Source organism: Theobroma umbraticum, unplaced genomic scaffold (assembly GCF_002168275.2).
Source record: "Theobroma umbraticum cultivar Fairchild unplaced genomic scaffold, ASM216827v3 scaffold_12.1, whole genome shotgun sequence".
Lineage (NCBI taxonomy): Eukaryota > Viridiplantae > Streptophyta > Magnoliopsida > Malvales > Malvaceae > Theobroma > Theobroma umbraticum.
Window position 1 is genome coordinate 305,601 of NW_018397269.1, and position 11,500 is coordinate 317,100.

The window sequence follows — 11,500 nt, forward strand, 5'->3', positions numbered from 1 at the left end:
TCACCTAGAAAGGCACTCAAGGTTTCATGACCCAAAATCCCACTAATGGTCACTTTTATGAGGAAGTTTTGATTCTAACCCCTTGCAGAGCTAATCACATTCTAAATATGTTTATGTAAACAAATGACTCAAACCAAATTGGTTCTACTTCATTTAGATTTCTACCATAAAATTGGTGCAAATATCCCTTCAATACAACCTCTCTTGTATTAGTCTTATCAAATCTCAACGAGAAATCAATAGAAATTCGAGCCCTTCAAATCAATGTAAACCCAAAGTTCAACCCATTTCAAGTTTCTGGCATTCTTGTTGGTTGAAGATGGGACCATGATCATTTATCAATCTCTCTTTGGTAGGTGTGACATATGCTGAATTCACCATTAAAGATGACAGCTGTAACTGTGTCTGTGAGTACCAGAAATAAAACCCCTCAATGCTTCATAGACAGATTTGCGTGGAAACAAAAACGAGTAAGCCCCATCTGTGAAACTTGAAAAAATTCACCACTTCTGCAACATTGCCTCTCTCTCTTTAATTTTGTACAATCAGATCTAAGGTTCTAACCCAATGCCAAGGACCAACACATGGTTGTTTGTCCTTCAACTAAAAGTGAAGCTAATTTAAGGAAATGGCATGTCCCATAATTTTTCTTCTTTGGAGTGAAGGAATCGTGTATGTACTTGCATGATTCAACAGGCCCCTTTTATGATTATGTAATAAGGTCCCAACACTCTCTGTTTGGTCTGTGTCTCTGGAGTTGAGAGCATTAATAGATGATGGCCCTCCTCTCCCCCATGACTTTCCCACGCCAATCTGACTATCATATTTTTTCCGATGATACCATCAACTGTCCTTTCCAGTTCTAGAGCATTGCTTTGAAGAGTTTAAATTCAATGTGTACGTGTACGATATAGATATTTCGTAAAAAGAAATTGAAAATTGTGGGAGCAACATACATGACTTCTACATATATATTGATTGAATTCTAATCATCCACATTAATAAATACATGCCTGCACACTAAGTACATACATATGTGTCCTCATTGCATGCAATTCAAGGTATAATTGGTAAGGAAGAGAGGGGCCCAAATTTACAAGTATTTAAAACGATTAATATGTAGCTTTCAAAAAAGATGTTTAAACGTTTTTATGTATGTCTAATTCGATCACACCGTTAATAGGTATATGTTGATAAAATGTTATAATTATTCTATATAAAAGTAAAATCATATATTTCTCCCCACACGATGATTTTTTTTATTGAATAATTACTTAACTCTATTGCTGGATGCCATAATTTAAACTCCCATGGACCTTATAATTACATAAAAATAAAAGCATAAAAAGGAAACCCCAAAATGCTATTTCCCGGATTTTGTTCTTATGTACTCAAAAATATTTGTTTACTCGTGCATCTTTACATATCTTTTGCAATGCAAACGATAGTTGAGAATCAAGTTCTATTTTGTCATGAATTGAATAGTTGTGTCTATAATACAATTTTATGATGACCATGAACTTTGTAGCAACTTTCGCAAAAAAAAAAAAAAAAGTATAATAATGATACAAACAATTCTAATATGTAGTAGTACAATATGTTCCTAAAACTAATCACCAGTTAAACTATTAAATAGGTATAATAAATGGATTAAAATTTTGAGTTGTTATATATTAAAAGTCTCATCTTATCTATTTTAAGATTTAAATTTGAATTTTTGGTAATGGAATCTCACATTCTAACCCTCTTTAATTCAAAGTGTTTTGACCCAAGCCCACTTAAGTAAATCAAGTAGGTAAGTTTCCATTTTGGTTTGAACAAAGAAATAAATTAAAGCATTGTAAAAAAAGACAAAGTGGCTGCTCTGGTAAGAGTAGTGCACATATCTTTGAAAGCATTGATCCCCAGCTTTAGCAAATGCTGAAACATCCCAAGACCCATCAATTATTTTATGTTTTTGCAAGAAATGTGTGCTTTGTAACAAACCTTCGCAAGCAACATAATCATTTGCCTTCTTAAGAAAACTACCATCTACCTAACTTTTCATTATATATATATAGTTATTAAAAAATTATTTCTCATTTCAAAGTATTTCTTTTTATTTGTTTGAAAAAATAGTTCAGTCTGCAATTAAATATTCAATTAGTGTAACTAAAAATAGTGATAGGATTTCTTCTTGATTTAGCATTACTATTTCGTCCCAATTTTATTAGTCCGAATTTGATGTCTACTATTCACAATGATGATGATGTAATAACCATAAACTTTTTAAGGGTGTTTACTTTTCTATTTCTAGTCAAATCCCTCAGTGGAGGGAGTGTGAAGACGGTCGGTTTGGTCCATAGGGTGTTAAAATTCTAAAACATCGAACCTACCTTACACAAAAGTCGAATTCAATTGAATAATTATACTTCATCAAATGGATAGAAATTCAAATTACTTCAATTTGTTTGATAGGGTGTTAAAATTCTAAACATCGAACTTATTTTATACAAAAATTGAATTGAATTGAATAATTATACTTAATCAAATCAATAAAAATTCGAACTACTTCAATTTGTTCTGTCAGTTTAAAAAAAATCAAATTAAAATATACATTTTATAATATTTTATCAAATTTTAATATAATATGTATAAATATAAATTTTAGCATATTCAAGTAAATTCAATAATATTTTAAATTTAATATATATTATTGGTGTATTTTTTAAATGAAAAGTTATCTTTTCATATTGTGTCTTATGAATGAATGGTTGTAATTTCAAAAAGTAATTATTGAAACATCCCTTTATTCAAAGATTATGTCTTATAAATGCAAAAATATCTTTTAGACAAAGAAGTGCCTTGATGAAAAGGTAGTGTTCTTGAGAAGAGATACTTTTAAGCTTATATAAAGGACTTGTTGCTAACCATTTAATACATTATAAACAAAAACAAAATAAGAATAGAAAAATCAAAAGCAAGAGAAATGTTGTGTTCGTGAATTTAATATAAACACTTAAGTTCCCATCAACTACAAAAAGTGTCTAAATTTCTTATAATCTTCTTGTTGTAGAAAATAGGCTCTAATTGCCGAACGACTTTACAAATCCTCGAGTGTTGCATTATTATATTAGAATTCTAATATATAGCAATACCATATGCTGAACAACTAAACCTTAATTATTTAAGAGTTAGGGATCTCGAACCATAGTAAGAGTTCTGAAACCAAAAAAAAGGAAATCGGGTGAAGGAGGAATTGAATGTATATTTATAGAATATGCTGAATATAGTAAAGTATATCGTTTCATGGTGATAGAGTTTAATGATTCATATTCCATTAATACAATTATAGAATCAAGGGACACTATCTTTGATGAAATAAGGTTCAATTTAATTTCAAGACCCAAAGAACTAATAACGAAATGTGATAAACTATTGAGCTTTGAAAAAGTAAAAAAATTAAAAAAGCAAAGACATATGGATTTGATTTCCTTATGTGCTTAATAGACGGTACAAGAGAAGAAACATGTGAATATTTACCTTACTGCTTTAATGTGAAAGGTGAAGGTGGTCCTCAAACTTATGAAGAGGCAATGAGGTCTTGGGATGCTTCATTTTGGAAAGAAGCAATACAAGATGATATAGACTCGATGATGCGAAACAAAACTTAGAAGTTGGTAGACTTTCCACCGAGTTCCAAGCAAATAGGTTGTAAATAGATTTTCAAAAAGAAAATGAAAGTTAATGGAACCGTGGATAAGTTTAAAGTAAGGTTAGGGGTCAAGGGCTTTAAACAAAAGGAAAGTGTTGATTATTTTGATACATATGGACCAGTAGCAAGAATAACTACAATTAAAGTGCTTATACCGCTTGAATCTATGCATAAGATAGTAATTTACCAAATTGATGTTAAAACGGCATTCTTAAATGATGAATAAGATGAAGAGGTGGATATGGAACAACTTGAAAGTTTGTCTTTACTGGTCAAGAAAGGAAAATATATAAGCTTATATTAAACCAAATAAATTCTTATGATTAATGATTGATTAATTAACGTTAGTCAAAACATCACTTATCTTTTTTTTATGTCTTATGGTGTTGACGTGACATGTGACATGTTATCGTAGATGATGATGTGATATGATGTTATGGTCACATAGCATTTTCACTCTCCATGTTAAGGCCAATGTCAACATTAAATGAACATAAAATGACAAGTGGAGTTTTAATTAATAATAGTTAATCAATTATTAGTCATATAGGTCTATTTTATTCAAAATAAAAAGGTATAATGTTCAAATAAAATCCTAAACTATTCAAGAAAATTCAAATAAGTCTTTATTCTTTTATCACATTCAATTAAGTCCTTTTTCTTTTATTTTGAGTCAAATAACTTTTATGACTAATGACTTCTTAATTTCCATTAATTAAAATACTCTTTGTTATTTTATATCCACATGACACTGATATGATATTGATATGAAAAGTGAAAAATACCACATAATCATATTATTATGTCAAATTAGTATGTCACGTCATCATCAATTATAATATGTCAATATGCCACATTATTATAAATTATGATATTTTAGTATGCTACATCAACGTCATACGGTATAAAATGATAAATAATATTTTAATTAAGTAAATTATTAATCATAAAAATTTATTTGATTTAAAATAAAAGTACACAAACTTATTTGATTTTAAATAAAAAAATAAGAGTTTAATTGAATACAATAAAAATATAAAAATTTATTTAAAAATTTTTATATAATTTAAAAACTTTTTTAAATAATTTAAAAACTTTTTTAAATATTATATCAAATAAAAAATATAAGACCGCCAACTGCTGCTATGATGTCTGCCATATACGAGGAAAATAGGGATGAGGATGGTTTCCTTTACATGACCTACAGTGGTGAGAACACACTTGAAATTGGGATCATTGAGGCAATATGATGAACCGATATCCATGTGAATATGACTTGCGAAAAATAAAAATAGTCTAAGATGTAAATTCTTTGTTGCTCTACTTGGTGGATATTGCCTACTAGTTCAATATTCTCTCTGACATTTTCTTTTGAAGTTGGAAACTAATTTCTGTGAACCAAACAACAACGTTTGCCTTGCAAAAGAAAATATAACAGTTTGAATACAAGAATAAGGATTTTTTTTAAATATTATGTTAAAAGAAAAATAGATCTCCACATGACGTTTAATATTACGTCACGACCACAGCAGTTGCTCTTGCCACATGGATAATGTACACGTTGGTTGTTCTTACAACATGAATATGTTCACATGTTAATAAAAAATGAAAAAACAATTATAAAATTTAAAAAATAAATTTTAATTTTCACATGGATATATCTATTTGACATGACATCTAATACGGATGGTGAAGTAGGATTTACAATTTCAACAAAAAGTTATGAATTTCACATTAAGAGAAGATGTCATGGTCCCAAAAGAAAATCATGAATTCTATATTAATTATGTATTAAAGTGAGGCTAGATATTTAAAAGTTCATACCATCTTCAACTTATAAAATATATTCGTGAAACAAAATTATAAAACCACTGCTCCAAAATGAACATTACTTTGTAAAGTGGTACAGACCATGACAATTGGTATCAGATGATTAATATAGAATATGACAATTAGGTATTAGAGTGGGCTCTAAGAGTAGAAACGACGTCTCACACAATTAGCATCCGAACAAATTCTTAAGTACTAACAACGTCTCACTGAGTGAGTCTCATTAATATGTCATCCTCCCAAAGGAGAGCAGTGAATCCCATTATATTTGAGTGAGATTGTGGGACAAAGTGCTTTAACGATTGAGTATAGAGATATTGAAACCCTTAGGGATCACATTCAAGCCGATGCTCTGCCAAAGAAACGAAGATTGAAATTTCCTTCTATTATTTGCGTGTTTTTGGAGAATGACAAATTGATCATAAAGCCACATTGATAAGTGTGGGATATACCCCATTGAATATTAAAGGTGACAGCCATAAATGAGTACCAAATCCATGAAATTTCCCCATCCAACACAAGCTAGAAGCTCCTCAGTAAATGCTGCAAAGAAAAATAAAAGAAGCCCCATGTGAATGCTAGTTAGCAACCATCAAAAACTTTTGCAACACAACATTTAATTTCACTTCATCATGAAATTATTACAAAGATGTTTTTTATCATATGAGTCGCCCTATATATGTAAAATTAAAAAATTATCACATTGTCATCAATCTGAGGTAATTGTTACCATGTGGCATTGTTGAGTTTATGACTCACGTGCTAATATATATATATATATATATATATTATAATTCTTCCATTCATTATTGGGACCTCTCAAGAAATATGCAGATTTGCTACCTTGCAGTGTAGTGAAGGAAATTCTTTCATTATTGGGTATAATTTAGGGGAGGCTAAAAATCTTCCTCATGATTATATAGGGTGAGGAGCTTGGATGGATGGGCTTTCTACTGCTTTCACTTCAGTTTCTTTTTCTTTTTCTTTGTTTTTTTCTCCCTTTTAACACTTTGAGTTGAAACACAGTGTCGACAAAAAGGACGGATTACAGTATAACGAGTGATGGTCCTCACCCTAGAAGAAGATGCTGTCATTATTTTGCCACTCAATGTTGTACCACCTTTGCTTTCTTATTCATCCTTTTATGAATGGATTTAACGCTACATCTATCCATTCTTTTCTTCTTTGTACAATTCTTTCTAGGAAGTATACGTACTTACTAAAGGTGTCCGCCCCACCGGCCTAGCTTGACTCGGTCGAGTTCGGACATGGATTTTTTAGCTCAAGTCCAGATCTAGTCGCACTATATTATTTTATTTGTAAATAACATAGTTTTTATTTAAAAATGTTAAAATTTTAATATAAAATATTATATTATTATGTTAATAATATAATACTAATTTAATGAGTGAGTCAGGTTCGATGTCGAGTTTAGTTTTAAAAATGATTCCTCAGGTCTGGCCTTGCTGGACTCATGAACACTTCTAATATTTACATATTATAATATAATAACTTCTTTTTATGATAAATTAAAAAACTTTTGCATCTTATTTCTAATATTAGAGGGCGGCCTTTTTTTATAAGTTGAACTGTAATGAATTGTATTTTATTTGTTTGGGCTGAGTCTTTCTTGATTTTGTTCCTTTATTGTCAATAGTTTGGGTAAGTGTCATATGCCATCTAATTAATTAATGAATTTGATTTAATTTGGTCTAAATATAAATTAAAAATATTCTAAATAATTAAGTATATATTTACTTCTTTTAAAATATTCTTAATTTTAAAAAATCAATTTATTCTTGCTTTTCAAACCAAGTCTAACTTACAGATTTTTTTCGGTTTTCATATTTTTTTAAGAAAAATGCAATTTTGTTTGATTTTAAAATAATAAATGCCAAAACAGTAATACTTTTAAATACAATTACACTACAGACACTCCACACTAGCAACTGAAGAAATAATAAAGAAACAAGGCAAATCTACAATTGATAGGTAGGCAACTGCCGTCTTTTCCATGGAGACTACACTGTTACTCTTTTCCACTGTGATAGCGTTCAAAAAGTATCGGTTTCCACTAAACATCTTGTGAATTGGTAAATGTACATTAAATAGTAATTTAATGATAAGTGTATGTATATTATTTCGTCTTCGAATTGGAGTGTCTTAAAGATAAATACAGAGATTTTAAAATTACCGTCTCTGTAAAATTTATAATTAAATTTTAGATTGATGAGATGGGAAGTCAGTTATCTTTCATTTAATTAATTCAAAAAAATTTTATATCAAGAAAACATTTTGAAACATGCATGCAACCTATCATATGTTATACATAACAATTACAACAGTGACATCAAATATCACTTAAAATGCAAATTATAAAGCTAATTAAAACCATAAATGGAACATAGCCTTAATAATGATGCTGTCCACCCAATTTTTTTTTCAAAAGTAGTGAGGTTTTAATCTTGCTTTATTATAGTTGTTAACTTTTTTTCTTTTACTCTTTTCTTAAACAGTTTCATTTAGATATTATCTAAAGCAAGGTTCTCTTTGCCTATATGTGGTTAAATAAAAAAGAAAATAAATAAAAAGCCTAGATTTTAGACGTGATTAATTGCATTATGGAAGTAAGCTAATAATTAATTTAGTTGGGAGTTGGGAATAATTTATTTGGATGGCACACTGTCCATATTTATTAATTCTTTGTCTGCAAACGATGAAATTATCACTAGCAATACATATAGTTTCTCACTGATTGATACACAAGACACACCAAAAAAAAAGGTCTCTCTTAATCTCTGTTACCACATGGATAGTAATAAAATTTATTTCTACCTACATATGATATGCAGAGGAAAGTAGAGATTTAGGCACAAATGCAGCTTCTACTAATCTCATGAATGAACTTTTTATTAAGTAATTTACATGGAAATTAAATAGTGAAATTTCTCAAAAATACCATGGCTTTTTTATGTCAATAATATTTTGAAAACCATTTATCTAATAATTTAATAATAAAGCTTTTAGTGCTGAAGCTATTTAATTAATTATACCTGAACATCCCTCATGACACAAGCACCTCTGAATAATTTAAAAAGGAAAAAGAGAGAAATGTTTTTATATTTTTATAAATTTGAGTTGCCGAAATGACTTCTAATAAAATAAATGTAAAAAAAAAATAAAGTTGGATAAGATTTTAATTCATTTAAAAGTTTTTTAGAAAAATAAAGACTCTAGACTGCATGTATTTATTTAAAACTTATTTCTTTAAAGTTTTGATGAATTTAACAAGCACACACATTAGTTTTGTTTTCTTTTTTCTCAAAAGCTTACTATCATTCTACATAATAATAATAATAGTAATAATAAAACTTTAAAAATCCAATATTTGTGGACAGTATTATGCAATTGGATTAGGCATTTGAGGCCCAAAATTTGTAGCAAAAATTCATCATAGTATAAGTATTTATCACATGTCTAATAAGAAGAGAATGACAAGATACTTATACATTGCCCGTCCAGGCAAGGACAAACTACTTCCATTGGAAATTTTTGTCCCTCTCAACTCTTAATAGTTAGTGATCTTAACTTCAAAATTTATCCATAAACTCATCATTATCGTTATCATTAAGCTTAAATATTGGACACTTATAACATATTTTCTTTTGACTCACGGACGATATAATTTATTTATTGTGGATTTTTACCGAAGAAAGTACATATAAAATAAATAAATATATGAAAACGTTCTCTCTTTCTCTTTCAATGTTTTGGTGGATTTTGTCCCATTAGACTACTATCAGCCTAGGCGGCTAAAGCATTCTTTTTAAATAAATCCAAAGTTTGAATTATTAGAGAATGCATTCATCTGATGCTGTGTGATCCTTCTACCATTTCAGAAGGAAAAAACATAACGTTGAAAAGGAGGATTCTTTTAGCTCGGGGCCACTATTGATGTTCATTTGTGGCCATTGATGTTAACAAGAATTGGATAAAATACTTCAAAGGCAAGTATGCTACAAACTTAGGTAGATTTTAAGCATGCAATTTCTCAATTTGGGCCTTCTTTAAGGCAACATTATTTGTGGTTATTACCTTGATTAAGGGATCACAGGGTTCTTAGAGACCTTAGCTAATCCATTTCCAAAAATTTCGAAACAGATCTTACCTTTATCATTAAACCTTAAATTTGGTCAAGCTTCCCAAAATTATTCCAACCAAAAAAAAAAAACCCAGAAATCTAGCATATAAAAAACTTTTCGATTAGTACGTAGTTGCATTTACGAGTGAAATTTGACATGGTAAACTATTCAAATCAATTTGATATACATGGACAATCGTTTATCTGATATCCACTTGGATCGGTTAGAGTTTATATTTTATACACAATTTTTACTACGAAAATAGTAGTAGGATCCATCGGACTTGACTCAACCATTGTATATGATTACAACAAATCAATAAATATTAAGTAAAACAATTTATGTTTGATCTCATCAATAGTGTGTTGAATTTAATTTTTTTGTTGTCAACGTTTTGAAGGATAAATTTTAAAGAAAAAAACTTTGTAATCAAATTAAATTCAAAATCATTATAAATTGAAGTTAAACATCCTTATGACAAAGGTCAAATTAAGATAATATTTATAAAAAATAAATAAATGTACAATCTAAGATATGTTTGTTTTATTTATTTTGGGGGGTAAGAACTGTCAAAAATAGGTCAAAAATTAACTTGGTAATTAAACTCACAATCACCTCTAGGTCAAAAATCATTTAAGATATTCACTACAACTCGAATTCTAAATTTAGTGTAATTCACTAATAATCTAACATCCTTATTACACAAATCGAGTTCAAATTGCATCGTCTCTCTCCAAGTATATATTACACAATGTTATGTACATACATTGTATAATTTGCACATTGAGTCGATTCATATGTCTCGAATTTTTTTTTTGATAAAAGAGAAGAAATTGTTAAAATATTAGGGGGTTACCCAAATTTATTACTAGTAGTAGACTCTTGATTTGTTAACAACAATAGTCAAAAGGTAAGGTTAAAATTGAAGAAGTAAATAACTATTATTAGTAAGTAATTCAGTGAGGCTAAGAAAAGAGTTCTTAATCCTCACGTCCCCCAACTTCTTAACAGTAAAAATCCAACACATTGACGCCTTGATTACAGGCTTTACTTTTCCTGCTTCACCTGGCTTTCCTTTTATTTATATATTTCTACTAATAAATCCCAACTCAAAGCTCACCTTCTCTCTGTCTCCCCACCCCCTTCCCCCCCGCCCCCTTCTCTTTCTCTCAAGCTCGAAACTTTGGTTTCTTTCTCAGCTGTTCACCGGCGACGTCCTCGCCGGGATCTGGTTGGGAAATCTCCCCGGGAAAACAAGAACCCCTTTTGAGCTTTCCCTTTTAGCATTCTCTCATAAGCTAAAGAAACACACTTTTTTGGTCATTTTAAAAGACCCTTTTTTTTTATAAGAGCTAGTGGAGATTTAGTTGAAACTGAATCATATCAATTCCGGGTTTTGCTTATTTTGATAATGTATGTGGAGAGTTTATAATGTTTCCGCCAAAAAAGTGGTTTTTTTAATCTGGGTCTGTTTTGGTTTTGGTGAGCTTGGTGGAGCTGTTGTTGTTTCTCGGTGACGAAAAGTTTAGGTGTTTCTATGAAGCTGAGGCTTTGATTTTTTAAATGCAAAAGTTTTGGTCATCAAGGGAAGTTTAGAGTTTCAAGGAGCTGGTGATTAAGTTAATTAAAGTTTTCAGGAATCACCTTATCTTGTGTGGGAAATAACCTCTTTTTTTTTTTTTGCCTTGTTTTGTACTGGGAGGATAAACCAAGTTTCAGAGTTTTTGCATTATATTAATTAAAGCTTGAACTTTTGGATCAAGTGAGGAACTTTTACTAAATTGTTTTTTGTGGAGTTGAGATTGAGGTGAAAGGAGGGGAATGGTAAGTTACA